At 38.8% G+C, this 7,564-nt stretch overlaps 1 non-coding gene across 1 annotated transcript; it reads left to right on the top strand.

The window, feature by feature from the left end:
* Positions 1-5,977: 5,977 nt before the first annotated feature.
* LOC128282738 (small nucleolar RNA R71) lies at positions 5,978-6,084 on the top strand. The gene has a single exon (XR_008273093.1). It is a non-coding gene; the product is annotated as a small nucleolar RNA R71 (small nucleolar RNA).
* The last annotated feature ends 1,480 nt before the right edge of the window (positions 6,085-7,564 follow it).

Below are 7,564 nucleotides of genomic sequence, written 5' to 3'. Positions count from 1 at the left end.
TTCAACTAAAAGAACATAAAAGTTTCAAACATTCTGAGTTGTGTATTTAATCATGCAAATATAGGTGTCTCTCCTCATCTGAGTAATTGCCTTTGATTCAGAATATCACAGAGTTTCACATCCTCACTAAAGATTCACTCAAATCACTCGAGGTGTTTAAGGAAAATAAATGAAGCACTCAATAGTCAATAATGAAAAGTCATTGCCATAGGCTTGTATGAAAATCAAATCTCCACCACTATAATTTAAGAAGATACATCAATCAAAAGGTCTTTAGAGGGTTGTAGTGAGGATTGGTTAGGGGGTGTGGTCACAAGCTGAAAGAAAGGGTTAGAATCGAGATTGAATTGAAAAATTGCCTAACTAGAAAAAGAGTTAATATTCACTTGCGTACAACAGAGCTTCTTTTCAAAATATGAAATTACAGATAAGTATAAATAGTGTTTTTTTTAAGAACAAGTTAAATATTTATAGACGAACTTCTTACAAACAAGACATAGCTAAGCAAGTTCTTCAACTCAAATCTCGACAAAAATAGGAATCAAATTAATTTAGGGGATTTCAACAATAATGGGTTAAGGGTTAATATTGAGGTTAATACAAGGAATGGCTTGTTATGCTAAAGGGGGTTTACTAGGGGTTAATCATAGAGGTAGGCTTTTCATGGCATGAGTGGGTTAATCCTAAGTGCTTTAATCATTTTGACATATCAAATCAAATGGTGTGGTCTCGACATGCATAATCAAGCAAGTTCTAGAATAATAGTTCAATACTGACGCACTCAAAGCAATAATAAAAGTGATCATGAAAAGATTAATAGATGCTCAGAAGGCTCAAAAATCTCACTAAAAATTATGGCTTTTTGATGTTTAGACTCGTGAATTCCAATTCAAAGTAATACCTAGACTTAGGGAAACAACCTATAATTTTAAATTCTTAAAAATCAACTTATCATGCTTGATTCTCTAATTCCTTAAAGTTTAAACAATCAATGCATAAATCCCTATGTTTTAATTCAAGATATATCAATCAAAATCACAAATCAATTAAAATTTATCCTAAATATGATATGGGAGCTTTTCGAGAAAACAAGGTAATCATTCAAGGTTTTTTTTTATAATGACATGAATGCCCCCCACACTTAAGATGTACATTGCCCTCAACATACAAAGATAGGTATTATAAAATATAAAAATAAGATAGGGAGAAAAGTGAAACTTCCTGTATGATGAATTCCTTGAACTAGAGTTTTGGAGAGTAATCGGTTCGAGAGTGGAGGAGGATACTCCAACAGTCATAGAGGTTCATTAGTTCATAAGTCCTGCACCAAAAGAATATTATATCTAGTGTTAGCAATGGTCATGGTCGATCAGGACAAGTCAGTCGTTGAGAACTTTTCCCGGTAGAGTTTTAGTTCTTATGTGACGATGAGCTTAAGAGCTCTATATAATTGTGATAAAATTAGGAACTTTTTAGGGGATATTAGGAAGAATAATTACTCAAAAAGAAATAACTGAAATTAATAATTAAAAAATAAAATTTCTAAAATCTAATAAAAATAAAAAGTAGTTTCAATAAAAATTAAAAACATAAAATAATAAATAAATATTTTTAAACATCTTCATCGCTAGATGGTTCGCGAGGTGGGACTGGCAATGAGATGTGGAGTTGTTGACAAATCTACTGTAGAGTGACATCAATGTTGTCAAATCGTTGAAAACACTACTGCTCGAATCGGTTGAGGCGCTCAAAGATGTCAGCATATGAAGCTGTCGCATGAACTGGACGAGAACGTGGTGGTGGCTGGGTCGATGGGTCCTCGTGCTGTGGGGGGACATCATCAGGAATGTCCTCGTAGACCTCCTCCTCAGTAGATTGGGTGAGACGATACTAGGGAGGGTAGGTTCCTCCGCGCCTCTCGATTATCCTCATGCTAAGCATGCTCGAGATGCCTTGTGGAGACATCTGACCGATGAGGGTGAGGGATGATTCTTGGACCGCGGTGTTGAGGAGCCCAAAGTGTCGCGCCAGTCGAGTCACGTAGGGGCCAATGGAGATGACCCCCTTCCGATGCCGCTCCGTCTGTTGCTGAATCGCAAGGGTGATGAAATAGGCAAGGTCGATGACATGCCCTTGTAACATACACCATAAGAAGTAGGCTTCGTGAGTGTTGACGACGCCCATGCTCTCTCGCCTCCTTGTAATCGTGTGAGCCAAAATGGCATGTAGGTACCTCAGGGATGGTGGGAGAACTGATGCCTTGGAGTGGCTAGGATTTTAGAAGGCTACGCCAGGGGCCAAAGTGTGCCAACACTTTGAGGGAGAAAAATGTATGTGGCGAGTGAGAGCATGTAGTTCATTTTCCTACTTGAACTCCTCCGTATATAAGCCTAGTGCAGCATCGAACTCTAGGATGCTTATCTGGCGGACCAACCCACCTAGGTGAAACTGGACCATTCCGAGATCATCGTAATTTGTAATTACGGTCTGAAGATGGAATATTGAGCATAGTTCTATCGTGAGATCGAGATACATCAGCTCGATAATCCCAAAGAATAGGTCCTAAGGGTCGATGGTTAGGAGGGCCCAAATCGCATCAGCCATCTAAACTTGTTCTATGACAACCCAGTCAATACAACGGCCCGCAATTAAAGGTCGGGCTCGACGTATTTGGAAAAGCTCTTCTTGGGGCCCTCGGGGGAACTGTAGGATAGAGTGACGAATTTCTGTGGTTGGACCCGTGGAAGATGACGCTCCCTTCCTCTTCTTCGAGGCAGGTACGGTGGCCTTTTTACCATGTGAAGATGACATGGTACCTAGGTTTAGAATCATCAAGTCATCTTGATGAGTGGTCAAAGTAAAAGGAATACAATTTTCAAATAAAAAGCAGAATTTCAGCCACAACCAAACATAACTAACATAATAATTTCGTGACCTTATCATTGTATGAAAATGGGCGTAGTAATGGCATGTGTAGGAACAAAGAGTGAAGCTTTTCTAACAACATGATTGAAAAATGAAAATTGAATGATAGACATTGGCATGGAAATATCATGAGAATGACCATGGTAAAGTCATGGGTATGAGGTTTCCCTAATAACTTGATTTAACACGCAATGTATAATAACTAACCTAAGAATGCAAACAAAATGATAAAATAATGAGCAAATTGAAAAATAGTTCGAAAGCAATGAAGATTATGCTAATAATAAGCATTAGTAATAAGTAAAATAGAAGTGAAAGGAGTAAACAAATGCTAAGGGAGAGGGATTGAGCGTTAAAAATGAAGTTGGAGGCGGCGCACGGGCGTGGTAGGGAGGCCGTGTGGAGTTGCAGCGGCTGGGGTTAGAGTTTTTGAATGGGGAAGAAAGTGAATAGTGCAGGATATTTATAGACTTTGGGGCACACGGCCATGGCACATGCTCGTGTTCCCTAATTTTAGCCCGTGTGATTTGTGAATTTCAAATTTGGGCGCGTCTGACATTTAGTGCATGCCTGTGTTCCTCGGGCTTGTGGGTTTACAAAGCTGTGTCACACAATCGTGTCTAGCTTCATTCGCTTCTCCCATGCCCGTGTGTGCAATCCCCACGCCCGTGTGTGTAAGCCCCACGCCCGTGTTAATTTAACAGGTTCAACCACGGGTGTTCCACACGGACGTGTCGAACACCCGTGCTGTTTTGGTAGGCTCGACCACAATTCTTCCACATGGGCGTGTCGCATGCCCGTTTTGTTTTGGGAGGCTCGACAACAGCCATATCGCATGGCCGTGGCGTTTAATCGTAGCCCATGTTGGGGAAATCTTTTGCCATATTTTCACACGGCCTTAAGCACGCCCGTGTGCTTAGCCGTGTCTCTGTGGAAACACCTGTATTCAAGATTTATATTAGTAAGTTAGGAGTTAAATACCAAAATTTAAAGAAATTAATATTTTTATTGCTTGGGATGCCTTTTGGGAAGCACTTATTTATAGTCTAAGCTCGACTTACCTTTCTAGTAAATGGTCATGGTGGTTTGAAGAGTTTATACTCCTCATTCCTGTTTTCAATCTCATCAAAATAAGGTTTTAATCGAGTGTTTTTTACCTTAAAAGTGCTGAAGTTGGGATGACTCACCTCCACCGTACTGAATGGAAAAATACTAAGTACCGTAAGAGGGATTTCCTCATTCGGTGTGGTAGTGACAATATGGGGATCTGTGGCATCTAATAAAACCGTATCACCAACCTTAAGTTGATTTGGAGAGGTATCGGGCTCGTTTTGGCATAGTTTTGATTTGTCGGGTGTTCTTGGTTTGTGCATCTGCCATTCATCGAGTTCCCCAATTTGTAATCTTCGATCTTCATGTACAGGTCCTCTACTAGTGCTTGAGAATAACTCGTGTGCTTCCTTCAGACTCATTTTCTACAAAGTAGGTTACACCATGTTGTTAGTTTCAGTAGAATGGTTTAAATGATCACTTTAAATTCCTGATGTGTTGCCAGAATTTCGAGCTTAAAGGGTGATTGTTTCGTCTCCCACCCGGAGTGTGAGTTCACCTGTGCCAACATCAATGATTGTTTTAGTAGTTGCTAAAACGGCCTTCCTAGAGTTAAGGGAGTGTTGCTATCCTCTTCTATGTGTAGAACAATAAAGTCAATGGGAAATATAAATTTATCGATTTTAACTAGCACATATTCAATAATACCTTTAGGGAATCTTATAGTTTTATCTGCTAATTGAATGCTCATCCTAGTCTGTTTGGGTTTCCCGAGACCTAGTTGCTTAAACATTTTGTAAGGCATGACGTTGATACTAGCCCCTAGATCAGCTAATGCATGATTAACATCTAAACTACCAATTAAGCAAGGAATAGTAAAGCTCCCTGGGTCTTTTAGTTTGTTAGGTAGTTTATTTTGGAGAATTGCCGAGCAAACTGCGTTCAGCTCCATATGCGACGCCTCGCCCAACTTTCGCTAATTTGCTAAAAGTTCTTTTAAAAATTCATTGCGTTTGGCATCTGCGATAGAGCTTCAATAAACGGTAAGTTAATATGTAATATTTTTAAGAGTTTAAGGAATTTACCAAATTGTTCATCTAAGCGGTCTTTCCTTGTCGCGTTGGGGTATGGCACACGAGGTTTATATTCGGCAGTCACTGGTTTGTTTATATTTTGATCTACCTCACCTTGACCTTTGCTTACCACAGTTTCTTGCCTCAGTTCTAGTTCAGGCTCAATGACTCCTTCGTCATCTTGAATAATAATTGCATTGAGTTGTTCCCTTAGGTTAGGTTTGGTATTACTTGGCAAACTACCTTGTGGTCGTTCAGAGATTAGTTTGGAAAGCTGGCGTATCTGAGTTTCGAGCCCTTGGATCGACGCTTGTTGATTTTTAAGTGCTATCTCAGTGTTCTAAAAATGGGTTTCTGACATTAATATAAACTTTGAGAGTATCTCTTCAAGGTTTGACTTCTTTTCTTGTTGGTAGGGTGGTTGTTGGTAGCCCGGAGGATGTTGTGGTCTTTGATTTCCTTGACCGCCCCACGAGAAATTGGGGTGGTTCCTCCAACCTGCATTATAAGTGTTACTATATGGATTGTTTCGAGGTCGAGGATTATTACCCATGTAGTTTAATTGCTCGTTATCCATGTTGTGGCCATAGGGTTGGTATTCCGAATGGTTTGTTCCACCTCCACTTGTTTCGCACTGCATTACTGGGTGAACCTATGAAGAATTAAGAAAACCACCAATCTTTTTATTTAAGAGTTCTACCTGATTAGAGAGCATGGTGACCGAATAGATTTTGTAAACGCCGGTTGTTTTCGTTGGCTTTATCCTCATAACTTGCCATTGATAGTTATTCAGTGACATCTCCTCAATAAACTCATAGGCATCTTCCGATGTTTTATTGTTGATGGTTCCGCCAGCAGCTGTGTTAACCATTTGCCGAGTCGAAGGATTCAGACCATTGTGAAATGTTTCTACTTGGAGCCAAAGCGGTGACCCATGGTGGGGGCATCTTCTTAAAAGGTCCTTGTATCTCTCCCATGCATCGTAAAGTGTTTCTAAATCCATCTACACAAAAGAAGAGATATCATTACGTAATTTAGCCGTTTTATCCGGCGGAAAATATTTTAGTAAAAATTTTTCGGTCATTTGTTCCCAAGTAGTAATTGAACCTCGTGGTACCGATTTCAACCACAGTTTAGCTTTGTTCCTCAATGAAAAGGGAAACAATCGAAGACGTATGGCATCATAAAAAAACGCCATTAATTTTAAATGTATCGCATTATTCTAAGAAGTTGGCTAAATGAGCGTTGGGATCCTTACCCTGCAAGCCATTAAACTGATAAAATTGTTGTACCATTTGAATAGTGTTAGGTTTTAATTCAAAAGTATTTGTAGCTACAGCAGGTCTAACTATGCTTGATTCAGTTCCTGTTAAAGAAGGTTTAGCATAATCATACATAGTGCGTGGAGCAGGATTTTGATTAACCGCAATTGCAGGAGGTTGCTGATTGCCTTGGTTTTCAGACATCTCTTCGGTTGGGGGTTGAGTATCGTCTTCTTGCTCGTTCTCTGTGTATCTTAAGCTTCGCCTTATTTCTCTTTAGTTTCTACGAACTATGCGATCAATTTCTTCGTCAAAAAGTAGTGGCCTTGACGGGTTTCTTCTAGTCATAAACTATTTAAACCTGCCAAGAGAAAGAAAAAGTAAATAAATAAGTAATAATTATAATATAAAATTAAATTGCAAGAAAAATAAATGGCTAAAGTAATAAAAATTGAGCGTTCCTAATATCTTAGTTCCCCGGCAACGCCGCCAAAAACTTAATCACGTTATTTCGTGATAGGTTTTAAATATTTACAATTAATCATTCTTGAAACTAGTTATTATCGCGATGTAGGCAAGTGTACCTATCGAACAGTAGTATAGTTTTAGCAAGACCGGATTGTCGAACCCAAAGGAACTAAAAGTACTAGTAATGATTGTCTTTTTATTATCTAGCCTAAGAATAAAGAGGTTTTTGTCTTAATTAACTAATTATCTAAACTAAGAATGCACTGAGAATGGAATTGGAGAATTGCTTTTGGAAAAATCGATTAAATGAAGACAATACCTAAGAAAAAATCCACCTAGACTGTACTTGTTATTTTGGCTCTAAATCGGACGATTTATTCATTTAACTTGTTCTGTAGAGATCCTTAAGTTATGTTATTATCCCTATTCAAGACTAATAACATCTAATCCCTAGATTGAATAACTGAGACTTTTCTCTAATTAACATTCTAGGGTTGCATTAACTCGATCTATGGATCCCCTTATTAGGTTTCACCCTAATCCGACAAAATCTTGTCACCCTATGTCTAGGCGCGCAATCAACTCCGCTTAATTATGATAAATGTACTCTTAGACAGGGTCTATTCCTCCTCTGAATAGGAGCTTATCTTGAATCAGTATCTTGGGATATCAAAACAAGAATTAAGAACACATAATTAAGAACAAGTTAAATATTTATTATACAATTCAGAAAATAATAACAAGACTTGTCCTAGGTTTCATTCCCCTCAGGTATTTAGGGGATTT

The sequence above is a fragment of the Gossypium arboreum genome, chromosome 10 (assembly GCF_025698485.1).
Source record: "Gossypium arboreum isolate Shixiya-1 chromosome 10, ASM2569848v2, whole genome shotgun sequence".
NCBI classification, from domain to species: domain Eukaryota; kingdom Viridiplantae; phylum Streptophyta; class Magnoliopsida; order Malvales; family Malvaceae; genus Gossypium; species Gossypium arboreum.
Note: the sequence above shows the minus strand (reverse complement) of the source record. Positions and strands in the feature narration are given on the sequence as shown.